The 24,595-nt window shown below is 50.9% G+C and overlaps 1 protein-coding gene across 1 annotated transcript in view; it reads left to right on the top strand.

Moving 5' to 3' along the window:
• The first annotated feature begins 6,684 nt into the window (after positions 1–6,684).
• The window catches only part of TSPAN14 (tetraspanin 14), a 55,371-nt gene continuing 37,460 nt past the window's right edge, over positions 6,685–24,595 (top strand). The window contains exon 1 of the mRNA XM_068981723.1: positions 6,685–6,751. The gene's annotated coding sequence lies outside the window, so the exon portion shown is untranslated. The remainder of the gene's footprint in view (positions 6,752–24,595) is intronic.

Raw genomic sequence — 24,595 nt, 5'->3', positions numbered from 1 at the left:
TACTTATCCCGTGTCACACAAGCTTCACCTCCATTTACTTCCTGTTGGCTAGAACTGAGTCATGTGATCATGCGGAGCCCTGAGCGAGTCCTAGAAACTTGCTTTTATTCAAGGAAGCTATGTGGCCAGCTAGAATTGGAAAGTCTATAATAAGGGAAATAGGGGAGAATGGCTGCTAGGGTCATCCAGCATTCTCTGCCAAAGCCTCCTATGCTTCCACATCCCTTCTAGACCTCTCCCAGTTCTGTGTTCCCTGTTGGATAAGCTGTCCAAACACAACTGCTCTACCATGGTGTGGCAGCCACCCCACTACTCCAGGAACACTGCCCTTATCATGCGCACCAACGACTTCCATGTTGCCAGAATCAAAGGTTCCTTCCCTTTCTTCATCTTACCTGGTCTGTGAGCAGCATCTAACAGGGCTGACCACTCTTTTCTGGAAACACTGCTTTGTCAGTCCCTGGGATATAGCACTCTCTGGTTCTCCTTTGGCTTCCCCAGCCTTTTGAAAAAGCAGCCTTTTTCAGTCTTCTTTCTTGCTCTGGCTCTTCCGACTCCTCTGGGTCTCTCTTGAACCCCCACCTCTTCTACATCTACCTCTTTGGCCTGGGTGACTCCCTCAGATCCCAAGGCAGTTACCGTCTTTAGAATGATGTCTGTCAAAGCCCCACCTCCAGCCCACGCCTCTCTTCTGGGTGTGTAGTGACCGGACAATTGAACTGGATCTCTGATGGGCATCTCGAACTCAACATAAACGCAGAATTCTTGATGTGCCTGTCTGAGCTGTAGTCTCTTTCCTCCAGGCTACCCTATCCAATACATGAGGCACTGTTCACCCACCTACTCCAGCCAGAAACTTGAAAGTTATCTTTGGTTTCTCCATTGCCTCCCCATTGATCTTATTGATGTCCATGTCCAAAACAGCATCTTTCAACTACTGATCTTAGTGTGGCCATCAACTTGGTCCAAACCACCATTAGTTTGAGCCAGGTCTACCATAAGAGTCTAATTGTCTCCTTGCTTTCATTTTTGCCTGTCACCCACCCAATTTATTCTTCAGTTTAGTTCAGTTCAGTTCAGTCGCTCAGTCGTGTCCGACTCTTTGCGACCCCATGAATCACAGCACACCAGGCCTCCTTGTTCATCACCATCTCCCGGAATTCACTCAGACTCACGCCCATTGAGTCTGTGATGCCATCCAGCCATCTCATCCTCCGTCATCCCCTTCTCCTCCTGCCCCCAATCCCTCCCAGCATCAGAGTTTTTTCCAATGAGTCAACTCTTCACATGAGGTGGCCAAAGTACTGGAGTTTCAGCTTTAGCATCATTCCTTCCAAAGAAATCCCAGGGCTGATCTCCTTCAGAATGGACTGGTTGAATCCCTTGCAGTCCAAGGGACTCTCAAGAGTCTTCTCCAACACCACAGTTCAAAAGCATCAATTCTTCGACACTCAGCCTTCTTCACAGTCCAACTCTCTCATCCATACGTGACCACTGGAAAAACCACAGCCTTGACGAGACGGACCTTAGCCTGCAAAGTAATGTCTCTGCTTTTGAATATGCTATCTAGGTTGGTCATAACTTTCCTTCCAAGGAGTAAGCGTCTTTTAATTTCATGGCTGCAGTCACCATTTGCAGTGATTCTGGAGCCCAAAAAAATAAAGTCTGACACTGTTTCCCCATCTATTTCCCATGAAGTGATGGGACCGGATGCCATGATCTTTGTTTTCTGAATGTTGAGCTTTAGGCCAACTTTTTCGCTCTCCTCTTTCACTTTCATCAAGAGGCTTTTTAGTTCCTCTTCACTTTCTGCCATAAGGGTGATGTCATCTGCATATCTGAGGTTCTTGATATTTCTCCCAGCAATCTTGATTCCAGCTTGTGTTTCTTCCAGTCCAGGTTTCTCATGATGTACACTGCATAGAAGTTAAATAAGCAGGGTGACAATATACAGCCATGAGGTACTCCTTTTCCTATTTGGAACCAGGCTGTTGTTCCATGTCCAGTTCTAACTGTTGCTTCCTGACCTGCATACAGATTTCTCAAGAGGCAGGTTAGGTGGTCTGGTATTCCCATCTCTTTCAGAATTTTCCACAGTTTATTGTGATCCACACAGTCAAAGGCTTTGGCATAGTCAATAAAGCAGAAATAGATGTTTTTCTGGAACTCTTGCTTTTTCCATGATCCAGTGGATGTTGGCAATTTGATCTCTGGTTCCTCTGCCTTTTCTAAAGCCAGCTTGAACGTCAGGGAGTTCACGGTTCACATATTGTTGAAGCCTGGCTTGGAGAATTTTGAGCATTACTTTACTAGCATGTGAGATGAGTGCAATTGTGCGGTAGTTTGAGCATTCTTTGGCATTGCCTTTCTTTGGGATTGGAATGAAAACTGACCTTTTCCAGTCCTGTGGCCACTGCTGAGTTTTCCAAATTTGCTGGCATATTGAGTGCAGCATGTTCACAGCATCATCTTTCAGGATTTGAAACAGCTCAATTGGAATTCCATCACCTCCACTAGCTTTGTTCATAGTGATGCTTTCTAAGGCCCACTTGACTTCATATGTCAAGATGTCTGGTTCTGGATTAGTGATCACATCAGCATGACTATCTGGGTCATGAAGATCTTTTTGTACAGTTCTTCCATGTATTCTTGCCACCTCTTCTTAATATCTTCTGCTTCTGTTAGGTCCATGCCATTTCTGTCCTTTATCAAGCCCATCTTTGCATGAAATGTTCCCCTGGTATCTCTAATTTTCTTGAAGAGATCTCTAGTCTTTCCCAATCTGTTGTTTTCCTCTATTTCTTTGCACTGATTGCTGAAGAAGGCTTTCTTATCTCTTCTTGCTATTCTTTGGAACTCTGCATTTAGATGCCTATATCTTTCCTTTTCTCCTTTGCTTTTCACCTCTCTTCTCTTCACAGCTATTTGTAAGGCCTCCCCAGACAGCCATTTTGCTTTTTTGCATTTCTTTTCCACACACAGTAGAAAATCGGAATACATTAGTCTTCTGCATAAAACCCTTCAATGGTTTAATAAAAGGTCTCCAACCTAAATCAAATCCCATATGCTTATACAGTGGAAGTGAGAAACGGATTTAAGGGATAGAATGCCTGATGAATTATGGACAGGGGTCCATGACATTGTACAGGAGACAGGGTTCAAGACCATTCCCATGGAAAAGAAATGCACAAAAGCAAAATGGCTGTCTGAGGAGGCCTTACAAATAGCTGTGAAAAGAAGAGAAGTGAAAAGCAAAGGAGAAAAGGAAAGATATACGCATCTGAATGCAGAGTTCCAAAGAATAGCAAGGAGAGATAAGAAAGCCTTCCTCAGCAATCAATGCAAGGAAATAGAGGAAAACAATAGAATGGGAAAGACTAGAGATCTCTTCAAGAAAATTAGAGATACCAAGGGAATATTTCATGCAAAGATGGGCTCAATAAAGGACAAAAATGGTATGGACCTAACAGAAGCAGAAGATATTAAGAAGAGGTGGCAAGAATACAGAGAAGAACTGTATAAAAAAGATCTTCATGACCCAGATAATTATGATGGTGTGATCACTCACCTAGAGCCAGACATCCTGGAATGTGAAGTCAAGTGGGCCTTAGAAAGCATCACTATGAACAAAGCTAGTGGAGGTGATGGAATTCCAATTGAGCTGTTTCAAATCCTGAAAGATGATGCTGTGAACATGCTGCACTCAATATGCCAGCAAATTTGGAAAACTCAGCAGTGGCCACAGGACTGGAAAAGGTCAGTTTTCATTCCAATCCCAAAGAAAGGCAATGCCAAAGAATGCTCAAACTACCACACAATTGCACTCATCTCACATGCTAGTAAAGTAATGCTCAAAATTCTCCAAGCCTGGCTTCAGCAGTACTTGAACCATGAACTTCCAGATGTTCAAGTTGGTTTTAGAAAAGGCAGAGGAACCAGAGATCAAATTACCAACATCCGCTGGATCACGGAAAAAGCAAGAGTTCCAGAAAAACATCTATTTCTGCTTTATTGACTATGCCAAAGCCTTTGTGTGGATCACAATAAACTGTGGAAAATTCTGAAAGAGATGGGAATACCAGACCACTTGACCTGTCTCTTGAGAAACCTAGATGCAGGTCAGGAAGCAACAGTTAGAACTGGACATGGAACAACAGACTGGTTCCAAATAGGAAAAGGAGTATGTCAAGGCTGTATATTGTCACCCTGCTTATTTTACTTATACACAGGGCACATCATGAGAAATGCTGGGCTGGAGGATGCACAAGCTGGAATCAAGATTGCTGGGAGAAATATCAAGAACCTCAGATATGCAGATGATATCACCCTTATGGCAGAAAGTAAAGAGGAACTAAAAAGCCTCTTGATGAAAGTGAAAGAGGAGAGTGAAAAAGTTGGCTTAAAGCTCAGCATTTAGAAAACGAAGATCATGGCATCCAGTCCCATCACTTCGTGGGAAATAGATGGGGAAACAGTGGAAACAGTGTCAGACTTTATTTCGTGGGGCTCCAAAATCATGGCAAATGATGATTGCAGCCATGAAATTAAAAGACGCTTACTCCTTGGAAGGAAAGTTATGACCAACCTAGACAGCATATTCAAAAGCAGAGATATTACTTTGCCAACAAAGGTCTGTCTAGTCAAGGTTATGGTTTTTCCCGTAGTCATCTATGGATGTGAGAGTTGGACTGTGAAGAAAGCTGAGTGCCAAAGAATAGATGCTTTTGAACTGTGGTGATAGAGAAGACTCTTGAGAGTCCCTTGGACTGCAAGGAGATCCAACCAGTCCATCCTAAAGGAGGTGAGTCCTGGGTGTTCATTGGAAGGACTGATGCTGAAGCTGAAAATCCAATACTTTGGCCATCTCATGGGAAGAGTTGACTCATTGGAAAAGACCCTGATGCTGGGAGGGATTGACAGAGGATGAGATGGCTGGATGGCATCACTGACTCAATGGACATGAGTTTAGGTGGACTCCGGGAGTTGGTGATGGACAGGGAGGCCTGCCGTGCTGTGATTCATGGGGTTGCAAAGAGTCGGAGACAACTGAGTGACTGAACTGAACTGAATTGAACCTAGACAGTCTTACATGTCTTAGTACCCGCCCACCTCCTCATATCATCCTGGTTCTCTTTCCCAGGCTCCATACTCCATATAATTTTTGTTTTTTTTTCCTCCCTAGCTCCTTGACACATTCACAGCTTACCTTTCTCAGGACCTTGGCACAAGCTGTTCTTGATTTGGAATGTCTCTCGCTGACTTTTCCCAGCACTATCTCCTCATTCTCTTGACTTCAATTCCAATATCAAATCCTCAAAGACATTTTTCCTGCTGGCTCCACCTAAAGAATTAATGGCCCCTATTTTTTAACGCAGTCCCTTGTTCTTCTCCTAGCATTTACTTCAACTTGCAATTATGTCTCCATCATCAAAAATCAGCTTTATGGAGTAAGAGGCTTCCACTGTCTTGTTTATGGCTGTATCCTGAGTATCAAATCAGGGCCCAGCACTCAATCAAACACCCACTATCTACTCTAGATGAACAGATGGGCAGTTCTCCAAGGAGGTCTCTGAGCTGTCTGGGTGTCAGAGGCTGGCTGCATCCCTCTTAATAAGAAAAAACTGGGAATGGACCCAACAGCTCCTTTACAAGATCTCCTCCTTACATTGCACTTAACCTGTTGGTTGCTTTTACTATAATGTGGTGCAGCCAGTCTCTCGGCCCAATTCCAACAGATTCGAATTTCCTGTTGCCCAGGAGAACAAATAGCCTAGTCCTTCCCCACTGAATGAGTTCTAGGCTCAGTGGCGGTGCCTGGGTCTCATTTTTCAGTTAGGTGGGTTGAGACCCCAGAGGTCAGCCTTTTTAACACCAGAGCCCGGTCGGCACTGTGAATACCTGTCTACCACAGGCTGTACCTCTAGCCCCCCTTTCCCCTCAAGAACACTCTCAGCCATCTTCTCGGGATGAAGGTGAGGGACAAATCTCGGCAGGTGGTCCAAAGAAAGCCTGGTATTTTTAGCACCAAGGCTACCAGGAGCAGTCTTTACCTGCCGGTGGGTGTGTAAAGGAAACCTTTGCTGGATTTAAAGTAAATAAAATTTACTATTCTAGGTTGGACTCCTACCCCCACTCCCAGCCTCTGCGGCCCGGCAGGAACGCCTTTCAGTATCTTCAGCCATTTTTCTAACCCTGCGCTCACCTCTACCCGGTCACCCTCGTCGTACCCCGCCGCGAGACGTGGCCCCCACAGCTCGCGCTTCTCAAGGCTGGGTTCCGGTCGGGTCAGTGACAACGCCGACGTGGCGTCCGCATACTGCGGAGGCCCCAAACGTGGGGTGCGGGTCCCGCCTAGGCCTGCGCCACGAACTCACCCGGCGAGCGCGGACCAGGGCCGCCTTCGCCTCCCGCCCGGCCCAGAATGGCTCGCAGGGGCCCGGGGCCCCGCGGGCTCAGCCCAGGCGCTGACTGGAAGGCCGGGCGGGGCGGGGCGGGGCGGGGGCGGGGCTACCGGCGGGGGCGGGGCGCGGAGGGCGGCGCCGCGCCGGGCGGCCCAGGGAAGCGGCGCCCCTTTCTCAGCAGCCACCCGGCGCCGCGCCCCCGGCCCCGCCCTCCGCGCCCCGCCCCCGCGCTCGGACGGCCTGAGTCGCGCCCTACCGCCCCGCGCCTCCGAACTTGCTCTAACTTCCTTGGCCGAGCCCGGCCGCGTCGCTGCTGTCGCCGCCGCCGCCGCCGCCGCCACCGCGCCCGGGTGAGTAGAGCGCGGGGCCCCCGCTGGAGCGTCGGGCCTTGCCCCGCTCATTGTCTGAAGCCGATCCCCTCTTCTTCCCCCAGCGCCCTCTGGGTACAAGGACTGATCCCCTGGTGCAGGGTCGGTCCCTCCAGCGTCCTCGCTCCTGGCCCGGGGCGGCCCGGCGGCCAGCGCTGGCTTTGTCTGCTCAGATTGCCTGCGAGGGGCTGAGGCCTTGGCCGGGACCCCGCTGAGCCGAACTCGGGCGCCAAGAGGAGAGAGAGCCGCAGCGGTCGACCCGGCTGGCGCTCGGGGTTCTGTCGCCCTCGCCCTGTCCGCGTTCCGGGACGGGTGCCTGCTGGGGCCGGGCGTGGGTGAGAGCACTCGGGGAGGGAGGGGTCAGATCGCCGTGGTCCTGGGCTCTGCTCCCCTCCCCAGCCGCGAGCCTTGGGATGGGCACTCCTTTCGGTTTGCCACCGACCCTCGGCCGCCCGGAGCTCGGGCTAGAGGGTGGAGGGTGGCGCCGACCGGGGAGGGCGGTCCCCTCCCCTGCCCCACCGCAAGTGTGCTCCCAGTCTCCCACCCTGGCCCTTAGTCCCAATCTGCCTTTCACGGATTTGGGGCTGCCGGAGTTTGAGTAGATGGTGATCCTGCTTCTCCGTGTTGGTCGTTTGGGGTTGTGCTTGGGAGCAAACCCAACTCCTGATGTAACTGGAACTTCGGTCGAGTTGGGTCTGCGGCTGTGGAGTTCGCTCGTCCCGGGCCACTGCTTCTGCCCAGTAGGGGTGATGGTATTGGTAGGTAGGTTGTGTGTATGTGTTTGTGTAGGGACTTGTGCATCGGGGCCGCTGGGACACGAATCCGGGGTAACACGAAGTTGGTCTCTCTCTGGAAGCAGTCCGTGCTGTTGGGAGTCGTGGGGAAGCGGCTGGTCCCGGTGCTGGGCTGGCAGCTGGATCCGGCAGCAGTGTACCAGCTTGCAGGCTGTCCCTGGTGGTGGGGTCTAGGGGCATCAAGTCAACCTGGGCCCTGAGTGCAGGGCATTGCCCTGGAGCCTGTGCAGGTGTGCTGTCTGAACCACAGTCAGCTCCAGAGGATTCCTCCCCTCTTCTGAGATGGGGGTTGCCCTCTGGTTGATAAAAGTGGGTGGAGCTGCTTGCCAAATCCTTCAGGGTAACCATTCCCCTTCCCCTTGACCTCAGGGTACAGGAAGTTAGTGCCTGCAGAGTGCTTGGGTCACCCTTCCCTGTTGGTGAAGCGAAAGCTGGCGCCTCAGTCATTAGAGCACCCCAGTACCCCTACATCACCTCTAGCCTTCAGTAAGCCCTGTGGAAGGCTGAGCGCCCTTGTTTCCAGGGATCCTCCAAGCACCCACAGAATGAAACTCATACTCCTCCGTGATGGCCCCACATGTCCTTCCAGCTCCTCTCTCTGCTATCTCCAAGCTTTGTCTTTTTTTTTTTTTTAAATCAGGCCAAGTTTAATATAGACAAATTAGTTTTACTGCGATTAGTGAAGTAGCTCAGTCGTGTCCGACTCTTTGCGACCCATGGACTGTAGCCCACCAGGCTCCTCCATCCATGGAATTTTCTAGGCAAGAGTACTGGAGTGGGGTGCCATTTCCTTCTCCATCCAAGCTTTGTCTTATCTTGAGGATCCATGATGTCTGGGGGGTCAGGCCTTGGAGGCCCAGCTACTAGATGAATTTCCCCTCCTGCCTTCCTGCATCCGCACGTCTCTGAACTCCACTGCTCGAACCACTAAACATGGTCTTCAGTTCATTCAACAAAGCGTGGTTGAGAATCTGTGGAGTGCCAGGCATTGTTGCAAGCCCTGCTCTAGGCTCACAGCTCCCTGATTGGCTGTCAGTTCTATGCGGTCTTAGAACCTAGGCTGGACATGTAGTACATGCTCTGTAGTGTTTATTAATCTGAACTCAGTCTCAGCTTAGCAGCACTGTTCAGGCACACGAGTTCAAGCCCACTGATGCATCCTGAGGTTTGTAGCTGCCTCTAGCAAGAAAGGGCAGGGAAAGGAAGGAACCGCAGAAGGGTTGACTGCTTAGGAAAGTTCCATCCTTTACCAGCTGGGTAGCTGTGCAGATCTCTGAGGCCGGTGAGGGCGCCTCCCATCCCTCCCATCCTGCATTTGAGAGTGGGAGGACAGAACACATTCTCCATGGGGGAGGGGAGGGAGCTCTGCCCCATAGGTCCTGGTGGTAGTGAAGTTTCCAGAGAGGCCAGGAAACTGGGAGTTCTGGAAGCTCTGCATTGTGGAAGCATCTCCTGAGGCCTCACACTAGGGTTACCTTGTGCTCAGGGATTTGACTTCAACTTTTACTGAGACAGAATTCAGCTTGGCAATGCTTACAAAGTGCCATTGTGCCAGTCCTGGGAAACGTTTGCCGGATTTAAAAACTGGAGGAGTTACGGACAAGCTTATAGCAATTACATGGAATGTTTAAATGTGTAGTAATCGTGTTTATTAAGACTTAGTGTTTATTGAGACATATCACATACTATCCAAGAAGCTTTATTTGTAGTCATTCATTTAATCCTTGAAAGAACACAGTACAGTGGGTAATGTTAATGTCCCACTTTACAGATGGTGAAACCATGGCCCAGAGAGGTCACCGAGTGAGGTCTGAATATGAACTGGGTTTTCTCATATCTAATTAGATAAATTAGATAAAGCCTCCTCTCAGAAGTGATTCAAGTTGATTAAGTACACTGAAGAGCCTGGCCCACAGGAGCTAGTAAATTCTTCAGTGCAGGTCCCCTTATATCCTGTGCTTCTGAAAGCATTTCATCTGTCTGGGCACAAAGCAGGTGTCTCTGAACCCCTGCTGGTTGACTGTCAGTGTAGCTTTTATCTCCCTAAGGCCAGGGGATGGGAAGGCCAGCACTACCATGCACAGAAGATTGGGGAGTGAGTCATTGCCTGTAGTTGTCTAGATAGATCAGGGTTTGCCCTGGTAACAATCCTCAAATCTCAGAGGCCTGAAGCAATGAAGGATTATTTCTTACTCACACCACATCCATCGCATATCTGCTTTATGTTGTTCTCACCATGGGACCCATGCGGATTAATTGGAACGCTCCTGGTCACTTGGACCTGGAGACAGGGAGCATGGTGAATCTCACCCTGGCTCCTAAAGCTTCCACCTAGAAGTGGCATTTCAGTAGCCAAAACAGTCACATGGCCATACTTCCCTGCAGGGTGGGGACCAAAAGAGGACTGGAAACATTTGGGGAACAGCACTGATGTCTGCCACCTGCCCAACACTGTGCTGTCTCTGTAACTTATTTCCAAGGTCTAGATCTGAGTGTCATATGTTTCTGTGTCACCAGGAACATCAATCATGAATTAGTCAAAGAAATGTCATTTAGGTTAGAGATGAATTGAGGTGTCACATTTGAAGAGCAGAGGTATGGTGAACAAAAATGCTTATTAGCATAGCAAGAGGTGGTCTGCAGAAGCAACTTGTTCCTCTGACCCTGGACAAGTTATTCTGAGTTGCTTGGGTTCTCCTTTTCTTATTCATTTATTCAGTCATCAGTTTGTGGGCCCAAGGACTGGTGCAGAGACCCTAGCCAGGGATTCTCATTAAGCACTTGTTTAGCTCCTTGCCTGGCGCTCAGGGCTGTGAACTGGGTTCCAGGATCCCTGTTTGCTGCTGCTGGGTCCTGTGGCCTTTAAGGAGGGATGGTATTACCTGTGGGACGGGAAGCAGGCTCCTGCTCCCTGTCTTTGCCCTGACACATCAATCCTTGGATTTCTTGTCTTCCTCATACTCTGTATGTGGTGAGTAGGGGCAGCCAACTTTCTTGGAAGCAGGAGCAGGCAGAAATACCCCCATAGGCTTTGCCCTTCCCCTTCCACCAGTGAGATTCCAAGGCTGAGCTTGCAGGCCTCGGGGTGTGGAGAGGTAAAGTGGTGATGTTACCTAAAGGATGGAGCCACATGGAGATCAGGCTTGGATGTGGGGTTGGGGTGGTTCTCTGGCCTGTGAAGCGGGTGGGACCCCTTTGTCAATTGCATTTTCCCACCTGGGCCACCCTTGCAGGGTGTCCAAGAGCTGGCTACACTTTGGACCCTGCTTCTGTGCTCTGTTGCCTGCTTTGTCCCTGGTGACTTCCAGCAAGGCCAGGAAACCCTGGTGGAGGTGGTGAGACCTCAGGTTCTTCTGCTTGTGGTTAACTCACTATCTTTAGGCATGTTTCCTCCTTTTTCAGGGCTTCTGTTTTCCTATCAGGAATACAGGGAGAGATAACGGTGGTCTGCAGCAATGGTCTCGATTTTGCCTGGTCATCAGAGTGCTCAGGGGACTACATACACCAGTTTTTTGAAAAAGTCTTTGGTCTAAGTGAATGCCAACATTCCTGGTTTGTCTTATCTTCATTATAGCAATGGGGGGTAATTCATAATATGTCAACATCTGTTTTCTCCTTTAACAGCATGTTTATTTGGTTCAGACAGAAAAGTGGTGTGTTGGACTAGCAGAGGGTCTGACCTGGCCAGTGGGAAACAGTGCCTTTGCCGATTAAATGTACAGTGAAGAATGTTGTCCATCACATAGAGTGGACAGTGATGAGGCCAGCTTTCGAGTTGCACCTACTTTGTAGCTGAGTGACCTAGACAAGCCTTTGGATTTTTTTTCTCTCTTTCTTGGGCTTGGTGTTTTCATCTGTAAAGTGAGAAGAATCTGCCCTCCCTGTTGCCGGTGGAGTTACTGTGAAGCGTACACACTTCAGGTTTGAGATGCAGGATGTGCAGCTCTTGAGTTAGGCTGATATACTCTGGTTTGGGACTGCTGCCATGACTCTGATGGCTCCCAGCAAAGTGCTCACCAGCTGCGGGTTCTGGGAACCCCGCTTTCTCCATTCTTGGGCCTGGTGGGGGTCCAGTGGGGCTGGGCGGGGCTGGGTGGGGCTGGGCAGGGCTGTGGTTTTCTCTTAGGAGGCAGCAGGCCTGGTAATCTGAGATATGGTGGGCCTGGGCAGGCTTCTGGAGGTCTGTTCTGTCTCCCTCACTCAGCAGCCAGAGAGAAGTTCCTGGAGCCCTGGTGTCCATCAGCTGGACAGCTGGAGGGACTGGCCTCTCCCTTCCTGGGCTCTGTCTGCCTGTGTCTAGTGGCTGTGAGTTGTGGTGGTGGGGCCTTTGGGATCCTAGTCAGGTACATTCCTGGTGCTGCCTCTGTGTCCCCCTGGAATTTGGGAGAGCTGAGGCCAGGCTTTTTTGCATGGGTAAGGTTTGGGGAGAAGTCATGCTGTGGGGCTGAGCAAAGGTTGACTCCGAGAAAAGGGTTGATGAACCTCCCCCGTATCTGAGTTTTCCCTGTCTACCTGTACTAACCACTGGGGCCTGTGCCAGTCTATTTTGCAGGGCCCAAAAAGTTAAAAAACAAAACAAAACTTTGAGGAAAGTGTCGTCCTGATACTCAGGAGAGGGGCCCTCAAACAGCAGTTGGAATTATAAGAGTGTTTCCTGAATCTCTTCAATCCATACCCTGAGGTCTGAGTGGTGAGCCTGGGAGGGCCGAGGGGAGCATCATATCCCTGGACACAGTCCTAAGGCAGGGTCTGCAATAATGCATCAGAAGCCCCCCCAGGGCACCGTGGGAAGTGGCAGGTGGGAATAAGGAATATGATCGCCCCAGCTTCAGATTTGGTCTCCCACGGAGAGGCAACTGGGCCCCATACACCCTGCTCAAGTTCAGGCCATGGTGTGGCTTTCAGCTTTTGGTGTGTTTTGAGGCTCAGTCTGGAGTGCCCATTCAAGCTGTGCTCAGGACCTGGCTCTTTCCAGGCCGCTCCCGGCTGCAGCCACCAGCTGCTCCAAGGAAAGGCTCCGATTGTCCAGCGAGTGACCATTGCTGCAAAGAGACTCTGTTTCCTCTCCAGGTGACCTCCCTGATGTCTGGCTGCTCTGTAGCTGGTTTCAGCCCTTTACTTCTGGGCCAGGCAGACAGAATCTGTCCCTGGGGATTCCTGGGGGAGGCTAGCGTCCAGCCCCAAATGCCACCCCCAGTTGTTCTCACACTCCAGGTCTAGGAAGACGTAGAGCTCCATATTGTTAAAAGAAAAAAAAAAAAATTATTCTGATGCTTGTGAACACAGTAAGGTAGACTTTCTTCAGGACTGTCATGATAGGTGTGAAGACTATAACAATGGGGTTTTGCAGTAAGGGAGAGAGATTGGGCTCAACCCCAAATATTACAGGGAAAAGTGGGAATTTACAGCCAGGGAGCAGAGTAGGGGGAGGGGTGGAAGGATGGAGAATTTCTGAGAGGGTAGGGTAGTTCTTTGTTACCAGACCTAACGGAATCCTTGCTGAAGTCAGGCTAGGGTGATCAGATAACATGTGGGGGATGCTGCACTAGGAGGCTGAGGATTTGGTCAGACGTGCCAGGTGACCAGCAGTGGAGGGGTGGGGGAGCCTGCCTAAACTGCCTTAGTGGGATTCTTGCTAAAACCGGAATCTACCAGGACAGAGACAGAAGGGGCAGCGGGCTCAGAGGAGCCTGACTAGCTCGGTCAAAGAGACTGTCAGTGTATGAGGCTAGCTTCAGCCTTTGTTCGGTCTTGCCCACGCTTCTCACATTGGCCTGAGCTCATCACTACTTACACTTGTCGCTCAAGAGTGGTCCTCTCTTTGTGGGCATCACTCTCTTGTTTCCAGAAACCCTGGTCCTTTCTTGTCAGCATTTACTGGCTCCTTGGCCCCTGGAGCCCCTTGACCACCTCCTGTAATTGGCCCCTTGACCACCTTCTGCACCCAGAAAACAGCCTTGGGTGAACCCTCAGCCTTGGTTCCCTGTGGCCCCCCAGTGCTGGCTGCTCTTGTTGCCAGATGTGTTGGGAGCCAGATAACAGCCTTTTGACTCTGGACAACTCTCGCTACTTGACCCTCTTTCCTTGGCCCCTGTACTTTGTGTTTCCTGTTCTCCGCATTCTGGGCAAACCAGTCCGGCAACTTTATGGATCTGTTTCTCTCCCATAGGCCTTGGATACAACTATCTAAAGTGCCTGACCTGGGCCAAGGGAGGTGCGGTGGGTGACTCTCCCCTCCCCACCCTGCTCCACAGCTCCAGCTCCAGGGCCTTCTGGCCGGATACCCCCCTACCCCCAACTGCTTCCTTCCGCTGTCTGTGGCCTTCCCATCCTCCTGGTTCTCTCTGCCCTTCTTGTCTGTTTGCTCACACCTGCACAGATGACCCTGTTGGGTGTGTCTGCTACTTTTGGAGGTGTTCACGTCTCAGTAGCCAGCTTTTTAGGAATGACGCCACCCGCTGTTGTGAGAAAAAAAAGAGAGTGTGGAGGAAACCTGCTGGCTGCGGGGCTCGGAGCCTTCCCCACTTCCTGAAGGCTGGCTTCCACCCCAGCAGGGGAACAGTGGCTCTGTGCACCCATCCTGCCTCTGCTGTCATCGTCTCCTTTGTCCTAGTTGCTTCCTGTGAAATACAAGTAATGATACAAACAAGGGGCCTGTCAACAACAAAAGAGCCAGTAGCTGCGTTGAGGTCTTCATTCCCAAGGGAGCAGGGAGGAGCCAGTGGCGTGTACCCTGGTGCAGGGGTGCGGTGTGCAGCTCTTTCTGGGGCTCCTCTAGGCTGGGGAGTCCTGATGCTCTCTCTGTGGGAAGACAGATGTGGGGAGGGGCAAGGGGGGAGGTGCCAGCTGGGATGCTGTAGGATTCAGTGTGTTGAGCATCAGTGCCTACCTGGGTGTGGGAGCCCTGCTCACTCATGCAGAAAGACCGCGGGAGAGGCTAGCCTTGGTCTGATGGACGGTTGGTGGTCTGATGGGCCACAGCTCCTGAGGGCCCACTGAAGGGCCAGGAACTTGTTTCCAGTAGCTGAGGTCCAAGGGCTCTGGCTGCCTGTGTGCTTCTGCTTGTCATGACGTCTCATTTGTACTCCTTTATTTCCAGCCTCCTTGTTGAACATTGAACACGCATCAGAAAGCCTCTTACAGAGTAGGGGAGCCAAACTTATACCTCCCCCATTTCTAGCCACCTTTCTCTGTGGCCTGGGCACTCTGCAAGTCCTTAGGGGATCTTTGTGGTGGGCTGGGGGTGGGGCAGGGGACCTCTGCTAGGTAGAGAGAGCTCCATCCAGGAAGCACTCACTCCCTGCCTTCCAAGTGGCCTCACTCCAATGGTCTGGCCCATCCTGGTTCTAATAGGCATTGTGTCATACCCCTCAGAAGCCGAAGAGAGACTGAGATAGTTATTCTGTTGTCCCTTAGGGGGAAGATCACTGGGAGGAAATACATCAGTGCTTCTGAGTGCAGAGTATTTATTGATGTGTCAGTTAAAGTAGGCTTTTAAACAACATGTATGTATCCCTTTAGTAAGGAGCAAGCGTGCACACCCATCTCGCAGCTCCATTCTGCAACTTGCATTTCCTGAAAGGTGCAGGGAGTTTAGTGGTTAAGGGATTGGAGTTTAGAGCTGGGATTTTGGAAAAACTGTTTTTAGCTTGTCCTTGGAGTTGGGCCAGGCCTAGAAATCTGTTGAAATAGCTTTCTTCAGCTGCTAAAATTGGGATGGGTTCGTAACACGAGGACCTTGAGCCTCACTGATGATTGGGGAGGGCTCTGAGAAGGGTCCCTGCCTAGGCCTGGGATGCCTGTGACTCAGCACCCCCTGATCCTGGGGGTCTTACAGTCTTATCACAGGCGGAGTGGACCTGGCTGCAGATGGTCCTCTGTATGGAATAACTTAGGTTTCCTTTCTGCCTTGGTCGGAATCCGCTCTTGGTCTTCCTAGGAAGACTTTCTATTTTGGGACCTGGAGAGGACTTGTGAGTGGGGAGTTCTATGAGTCGGTATGTCTGTCTTTATTTCAAAGACTGGCACCCCCTCAACCCCCCGCCGCTTCTTGTTCTAGGGAACTGCCTGCAGACAGCTACAAGCCAAATTTTTTGAGCTATAAACGAGGGGTTTTAAATGTCAATTCAGTTTTAACTTTTTTCATTTTTAAAAATACATGTTTTATTTTTTTAAATACGTATTTATTTCAAAGATATGATATGTAGTGAAAATTAATATTTCCACCCCCGACTCCTCCACTTCTGCTCCCCCGAGGCCACATAACCATCACCAGATGTTGGGTGCCTAGTGAAGCGTGTCTGCCCTCCTCTTGTTTGTCCCCATGCCGTACACACCCAACGGTGTTGATTTCTACCCTCAAGTCTATCTTAGGATTGTTCGATTTCAGCACACGTAGCTCAGGCCATTCTTTCTAACAGTGGCATGGTATTCCTCTGTGTGGTCAATCACGGTTCACTTTATCAGCCCCCTATGGATGGACGTTGAGGTTGCTCTCAGTGTTGGGCTGCTACAAGCCAAGTTGCAGGAATGCCTTGGGTGCACACGCTCAGAGGTCTGTTGTAGAGATGGCTAGATGGGGAATCCAGGCGTGGGGTGCTTGACCAGAAAGGAAACATGCTGTTTTGGTTCCAAGAGGGAAAATGAACATTTCTGAGTTTTCCTTGTGGGAGGATCTTCTGTTTATGCCGTCAGACCCTAGAGCTGGAGGGGCCGTAGTGCTGGCTCGTTCCCACGTGGTCTGAGCATTTCAGCTCAGGTCAGCTTGCCTCTGGAGCACCTGGTGTTTGTAGCCTTTGGCTGTGCCCCGTGGGCCGTGCAGCCTGTGCACCCAAAAGTGTGATTATAAGAGTGTGAAGAGGCAGTCGGAGCCGGGGAGGGTCTGGGGAGGCTGGGCGCAGGGAACTTGTCATAGGTGGACTTGAGTGAGCCCAGGAGTTTGCAGGAATTGAGCCGGGTATGAAACCTGGAGTCTCGGAGAAACAAACAAGGAGCTGGGAATCAGTTTTTAGAAGAAAAGATCTTCCTTGGGTTTCAGGGGTTGGTGTGAGGCCTCTTGTCCAAGTCTCACTAGACCATCCGCCGCCCTGAGATCCCCCATCTCCTACCTACCCAGCAGCCCTGCCTGGCTTTGTGCAAGTTCAGGCTGCTCTGGAGAGGACTGCCACGTTGTGATTTTAAAAGCTGGTCTAGAAGGCACCTGGTGTAAATAATAGATGAGTTTTTCAGTTTTGAACAGGCAGCCTCCTTGAAGAGCAGATGCAGGGGGTGAGGGCAGGTGAGGTTTTCTTCCTGGGATGGGTTTGAGGGTTCATGTCTACTGGGAATCCTTCTGGGGGTCCTGGGAGTGCTCTGGCAGTTTCTCCACCCCTGGGGCCACCATGTGCCCCTGAAATGACCATAATATTCCCCTCTCTGGCTCTGGCGACCTCATGCCTAGACAGGGCAGGGCAAGAAGGGAGGAGATTTTAGGACTGGCTGGCAAATAGCTCCCCTAAAAAGCAATGTGCTCGGTATGACCCTGCCCTGGTGAGTCTGAGGCCCACATCTCTGCCCTCTCTCTCCCACCATTGCCCTTACATGCCGCCCCGTGAGAAGCTTCCCATGCCCACAGCTCTATTGTGTGGGGCCTGGAGCTTGGCGGCATACAAGTTTCTATTGTGGCCGGGTGGCAGCTAGGGCTGACCTGTGGGGCTGAGGAGGGGGGGCCTGGGGACTGACAGTGGAGCTATTCATGGGCTCTGCCCCATTTCCTGCTGCCTCTCATTGTGGACAATTTTGGGGGGAGGGGAGGGGAGGAGGAGAGGGGGTGGCCAGTGCAGCTATTGTTCCTGGCAGTGGGAGCCCATTATGCTTAATAGAAGTCCTTTGATGAACAGATCTTTGCCACTCCAGGGCCCCTCTCCTGTTCTCCGATGTTGGGTGAGCTGCCTAGCCCGACCCTGCCCTCTCTCAGCACTCCCCATCGCCGGAAGTCTGGAAGGATCCTGCGCTTTGGGTACTTCTGTCAAGACTCCCCTTCTTCCCTCTCAAGTCCCCAGGTTCTGCCTGGAACCTCCCTGGGTAACAGCGCTGAGCAGCTGGGCAAGGAGTGGGGATGCCCAGCCACCTGCCCGCTGCCTCTGGGAGTGGGTTTCTGCCTGAGCTCTCTCGGCCCAGCTGCATCCTTGGGTGGGGGCCAGGCGTGTGCCTGGGCAGCTGTCAGTCTTAAGGCCCCCACTTTCCTTTGTACTTCAGCGCCCCGTGTCCCTGTGCCTCGCTGGAGTACTCAGCTGCAGAAAAGCCTGCTTGCTGGCCGGCCGGCCTGCAGCCTCCTCGCTGCCTGAGCCACAGCCATTTTTCTTTGTTCTGCCGTCTCTGGGCTCTTGAATCTCAGGCAGGTGGTGGCAGGCTGGGCAGGCAGCAGGCAGCGGGCACACAGCACCAGTGGAAGTCCTTGTGACATGAATCTTCCCACTGAGCCGATGCCGTGCCGTCTGCTTGCTGTTACCGTCACTTCCCCCAGCTGTACCCCCGGCTCCCCAGTGGTGCTGAGATTTCTCTTTGTTTAAAGAGGGTCTTGCCATCTTATTGGATCACAGTGCTGCTGGCTTGTACAGTGGGGGCAGAGAAAGGGCTCGCCTGTTCGTGCCACTGAAGATGTGCAAGAGGGGGAGAAAGACTGAATTCATGGATGCCTTTGGGAGCACCGTCCTTCTGGACTTTGGCAGAAAAAGCCACTCCCAAGTGCAAAATGTGATTTTCCTTCACCTCCTGGCCCTTCTCCATGAAAGAGTCATGTCAGGACAAACTCTTAGCATTTAGTGGCAGGGGTAGTTGAGAAAACAGTCATTTTTGTTTTTCGGGGTTTTTTTTTCTTTCTTTTGAAGGGTCTCTATGGTTGTGGTATTCAGTATTCTTGCCTGGAAAATTCCAAGGACAGAGGAGCCTGGCGGAGGCTGCAAGAGTTGGACACGACATAGCGTGCACGCGCCGCCCACACCCCCCACCCCACACACACCCATTGTCCCCTGCCCCTTTGCATTTGAATGTCTCTCATCCTCAGTTTTTGGTGGGCAAATTGAGCTTCCTCCTGGGGGGTCTGATTTTACTCAGTGTGAGGTCACAGCCCAAGCTGAGGGTTACTCTTTCTGAAAGTGTGCCCGCCCCAGCTCACAAATCTCCAGCTTTCTTAACTGCAGTCTCTAATTGTCCCCCTGCCTTTGACACAGAGTTGTTTGGTATGAGAACTCCTGAGCTCTCACTACTTTCTGTGTTTATCATTTTATCTTTCCAAAACCCATCCATCTTGAGATCAGCCTGGCTGTCTTATCTGACTCTTATCAGCCAATCTCCTAAATTAGGAAGCAGGTCCCAGGCCTGGACAGGGTTGCCCCCTTGGAGTGCCCTTATTGCAGCAAATGTTGAACCAGACTCAGTAAAAATAGCTAGGTTCGCTGTCAGAAATGTTGAAACACAGATGCACCTTTTAGGGTTTTTTGCTTGTTGTCGTTCTGTCGCCAAGTTATGTCCAACTATTTTGTGACCCTGTGGACTGTAGCCCACCAGGCTCCTCTGACCATGGAATTCTCCAGGCAAGAATCCTGGAGTGGGTTGCCTTTTGCTTCTCCAGTAGATCTTCCCAAACCAGGAATCAACCCCTTGTCTCCTGGGTCGGCAGGTGGATTCTTTACCACTGAGCCATCAGGGAAGCCCAGTTTTTAGGGTAGTTGGGCCCAAACGAGGGTGGGAAAGGTGATGATTGAGGCAGCATGCTGCTCCGGAAAAGCACAGGGAGGTAAGGCGAAGTGTTGGGTCCCAGCTGTGCCGCTGGCCTTCCTGGTGACCTTGATCACTCATTTCCATGGGCGTAGGTCTCTGGAAGATGGAAAGGTTGCTCAGATGAACTTTGGTTGTTTTTGAGCCATGACTTTTTGAGTTCTGTGAAACTTAAGTCCAAAATGCCTGTTCACTACACTGAGCCCCTCTCGCCAACTCTGGGTACTCTTTTGGGAGAAATATCATTGGATGGGGTAAACGGAGGGCATCTCTTCCCATGGGTTTTTTTTCCCCTCAGGTTCTTGAGGGAGTGGCAGTGGTGATGATGACCTCCCCAGATGTCTGTGGTTTTCACAGGGAAACCCTCCCACCGGAAGCCCCAAAGCGTACAGCACCCCTCAGGGGCTGAGTGTGGCATTGGGAGCCACTCAGACAGACAGACAGTCCTGCCTTAGACAGGAGCACTGGCCCTTTTCTTGGACATACCACACTCCCTCTCTGGCAAACCTGGGAGGAGGGAATGAAGGCTGTTTATTTTATGTCCTGCCAAAATGAGGCCAGGCTGTTAAAAGTAGAAATAAAACTTATAAGATGGAGATACCCTCTGTATTTAAATATCCTCTTTAGTTCTGGGAGGTGGGGCTGGGAGTGAGTGGAATAGCGGGTAGGAGGCTGAGGTTACATTTTGTCTCTATTTTGTTCAAAATTCCAGGAGGCAAAATGGGTTTCTGGCCCTTTATCTGCTTTTCCCCACCCAACCTCTACTCCCTGGGGGGCCTCCTGTGTCCCCTGGCTTTCCTGCCTTTGTCTGCTGGGCTGGGATCGGCCTCCTTGTCACAGTTCTGGCCTTTGTGCTTCTGCCCTGCCCTGCCTCACAGGAGGCCTGTACTCTTGGAAGACATCCAAGGGGCAGGGAGCCCAGCTTTGACAAACATTTGGTTAGAGTAGCTTCCACAGCTGTGAAATGGGAATAAAAATAACCTGTGAGGATGCCCTAAAATACCAACCCAATTCCACAGTTAAACCATCCCTCCAAGAAAGCTGATGACATCCCTAGTTAAGATGGGTGAGCTTTCCCCTGTCACTTGACCTAAAGGTCCTTTCGCTCCGTCAGCGCTGTTGCTTTTCACTCAAGGCCTCTTACACCCTCATTGTTGAGAGTATTGCCCGCAGGCCTGTCAGTGGGCTGGGCTGGCAACACCTGGCAGCCTGTTGCCCTGCAGACTCACCCCACAGCAGCTGAAGCAAAATCTGCATTTAACAAGATTCCCGGGTAATTTGCATGCACTTTCAAGTTTGAGAGGCTCTGTCTCAGACACCTCCGTCCTGCCCTGCCCCACCTTCAAGACTCTGTTTTCTCTCTTGTGGTTTAGCTGTCTTCACCCTCCTGCCCTGCTTAAAGTTGCCGACTTTAGAAGGGTCTGGCAACTCCGTCTCTGGGACACGAAGATCGCAGCAGGTAGCCCTGGGCACTGGGGGGGTGTCTGGGAGGTGGGTCTGGGAACCATGGAAGCCGCCTGAGCTGGCAGCTGAGGGTGCCTCCTCCAAGCTTGTCGGCAAGGTCAACTCTGGGGCACCGAGCCGAGGAGGTAATTGGAGCCCTCCTTTGTGAAAGGGGGCTAAGAGCCTTCCCGGGCCATCTGGTGCCACTTGGCCCACCCCATCCGTCCCAGCTGGGCGACAAGGAGATCAGAATCAGGTTGTAAATGTTGTTTGCTTTTTGTAGACACACGAAGCATTCTATAAAAAGATTTTTGGTATATGTTGAAGTTCGAATAAATAGTCCAGAAAACGGACTGTATATTTATTTTTTGTAGTATTTTTCTTAGCGGGAAAAATGTTTGAAATGATTTTCCTGATTTCGCTAAGATGGCCTGCCTTCCCCCTGCCTTCAGGTAGAGGTGGGTGGAGGGCCTGTGGGGGTGAGTGTGGGGCCCCAAGCCTGGGGATGCCCCTGGCTGTCTGGAACTGTTTTAGGTACTAAGCTTCTAATCTCTTTGCAGATTTTTCTCAGCTTTTTTCATTAGAGTCCCATCACTGATTTGTGTTTTTTTTAAAAAGAATCTGCTGCTCCCTCCCCTCCCTGCTCGTTCCTCTTCTCTTCTACATGTTCGGTGTATCTCATCTTACTTAGTTTTCTCCGGCCTCACCTTTTATAGCTTGCTGGGAAAGTTTGCTTTCTTCCCTCTGTGAGACTGGCCCCAGGCTGTTTGCCTTGCTCAGAGGCCGGGAGCCAGGCTCTGCCCTGGCTTGGTGAGTCCTGTCCGCCCTGGGCAGGACTAGGGGGTGGCCCTCCAGTGCTGACTTCGGGAGTCAGGTGGGTTGGTTGGTTGGTTGTCTTAAAAAGTATATTACAGTGAACTGTGCAATTTTGGATACAAGGATTTTGAACATCTTAGAGCCACAGTCTATTTTATGTCTTCCAGGCATGGAGGAATGGAAGAAAAGGTGTTTAATTCTCAGTTTTATATAGTTTGTGTTGGGGGGGAGGAGGGTGGGATATCTCTGCAAAGAGAACATTTCCCACCCACATTAGACACTCAGATCACATCCTCGCACTGAGTTGGAGCAGCTCCCCTAAGGGCTGCCCAGGACGCAGTTATTGGAGCAGAATTTATTTCTGCCCGAGAGCAGGCCCACTCGTCACTTAGTACGTCCGTGGCTGTTAGGAGCGTCCCATTCCCCAGCCGTGTTGGCCCTGCCAGGGCAGCCGGCCCGGTGGCGCCTTGGTGCCATCCACAGGGCCTGACCCAGAGCTCTGTTGAGACTCCTGGCTGCCACCATGCCGGCTTGTAGTGGTTAAAGCTGCTGCTCTAGGGAACATTTCCTGACCAGTTTCCCGCCTCCTCCTTCCTTCCTGGGCCGCATCCTGCCCTCCTGCGCCTGCCTGACAGCATTTAGCAGAGGGAAGCGTGTCCTGAGCCCCTCCGGTCAGGTGCAGGGCTCACTCGAGTTCTTGGTCTCCACAGCCCCACTCTAGGTGCCTGGCAACAGCAGCAGCAGCCAGGACGTGTAGAAACTGGTCCCGAGGTGTTCATCTCCCACAATAAAAGCCTCTCCCCCCAGGGACTCGCAGAGCGAGTTAGTACACTGATGGGTTGCTGGACTCTTGGCTGCATCCATTCGTGCTGTGGCCTTGCCTCAAGCCGTTTGTGGAGAAGCTCAGGGTGGACAGAAGGCCCAGTACTCTGGGTCCTGAGGTCCAGAGGTCCCAGCATGCAGGGTTCATGGGTTCTTGTCCATGTTGGAGATGTCGCTGTAAACTGGGCCCAGAAACCGCATCTTGTGCTCATCCGCTTCTGAATGTAAACATTTCATGTGCACATCGGGTTTTCAGAAACAGGCCTGCTGTGATTATCTGGGCTCAGGGCTCCCCATCTGCATTTAAACAGGTGGTTTCACATTCGGCGGCAGAGGGAAGGCCCCTGGGAGGCCAGGACGGTGCCAGGCCTCCTTCTGCACAGTCCTTTGAGAGGTGGAACGGCAGCCGCTGCGGGCGGCCAGGCCCTCTCACCTGTGTGGGCAGGCAGGTGAGGCATGACTTGTCTGATGCATCATTTTCAAGATCTCCCTTTGGGCCCCAGGATTGTCTGTTGCCCCAGTGTTTTCTTGTTTTCTTTAAAGAAAAATGTCCACAACTTCTTACATTTTACTTGAGACGAGTTATTTTTGTAAACTCTTCCTTCATTTGTTTTGTTTGTTTTGTGACCATTGCTCAAGATAGGACTCAGGTTATGCATTTTCGCCAGGAACACCACAGAAATGACATGTGTCCTCAGTGCATGCCGGCAGGAGGGACAGCCGTTGGCTTGACTCATTGCTGGTGGTGACAGTGGTGGTTACAGGTGATATCTGCAGGGTTTCTCCATTGCTGAGTTACTATCATGCTCTTTGTAATTAATTAGTGTTCTATGGGGAGATACTTTGAGACCATGTAAACATGCTGTCTCTAATCAAACTTTTGTTGACTAGTTTTAGAGCCTCTTATGGTTTAAATGTCTTTGTGAGTTCCCCCACCCCGCCCATTCACATATTGAAATTGTCTGGTGCCTGGCTTGATGATGTTAGGGCTTGGAACCTTTGGGAGGAGCTTAGGTCATGGGGGTGGAGTCTTCAAGAATAGGATTAGTACCCTTACGAGAGACCCCTCAGAGCTCCCTTGCTGCTTCACTGAGGACCAGTGACGAGGTGCCAGCTTTGAACCAGGATGAGGCTTGAACCCCACCTTGTCGGTGCCTTAATCTTAGACTTCCTAGCCTTCAGAACTATGAGGAATAAACTTCTGTACTTTAGAAGCTGCCTGGTCTGTCAGTTTGGTCCAGTCTGGTATTTTGTTATAATAGCCAGAACAGACTTAAGAACCCATTATCAGTTATTTCTGTCATTCTAGAATTCCCCAACCTAGAATTCTATGGTTACTGAATGGTGATGATTTAATTACATAAGTTTTTACATTTATCCTTCTGTAAAGAACTTTCCCTTCTCTTCCATTTACATATTATTTATCCATTTATAGAATTAGAATGTATTATAGTATTAGAATGGAGTCATGGGTTCTTACTTTATTCAGTGAGTTAAAATGCATTAATATTATTTATTTTGATGCACACATAGTTCCAGATTGGGCCAGTGGGGGGTCCCTTCAAACTGTCTGCTGTGAAGGACAGCTCTTAAAAATGTGACTTTCCAGGTCTGTCACACTCACTACTGAACGAGTGTCTGTGTGCAGTTTGGATAAAGCTCCTTGAGTGATTCCCCAGTTATGTGGAATTTGGGATCAGCTGAGCCAGACCCGTCATTTTCAAGCGTGTATGTCATAGAGCCTCCCCTTCCCCCTAGCCACTTGAAGAGAACTGCTCTGCACACCTCATGCTGGGTTTCTGGGTCAGAGCCTCTTTGTACAAAAGCTCCTGTAGCTTAAAAAGTAATAAAAATAGTAAGTTTGAAAATCGCTGGATTAGATGACCTCCATTTGAGGCCCAGCATGTCTCCCACTGAGCCCTCGCCTCGCTGCTTCCTCCTCTGCCCCTCATCCATCCCTCTCTTGGCTTCTTTCCTGGTGTCAGCACCGCGGGAGACAGATATCTCCCCCCAGATTAGCGAGGGGCCCCTTGGTGCTTCTCAGACTCAGCAGGTCTGGGGGTTGTGGGGTTTTGGTGGTGGAAGCTCATAACGCTGTGATGGTTAAAAACAGAGTTTCAGACAGGAAGCCAAGCTCGTAGAATCCCAGGCCCATTGGGGAGCCCGGTGGGGCTCAGAGCTGGCAGCCCAGGTC

The sequence above is a fragment of the Capricornis sumatraensis genome, chromosome 10 (genome assembly GCF_032405125.1).
Source record: "Capricornis sumatraensis isolate serow.1 chromosome 10, serow.2, whole genome shotgun sequence".
In the NCBI taxonomy this organism is placed as follows: Eukaryota; Metazoa; Chordata; class Mammalia; order Artiodactyla; family Bovidae; genus Capricornis; species Capricornis sumatraensis.
This window is presented reverse-complemented; position numbering and strand designations above follow the sequence as displayed.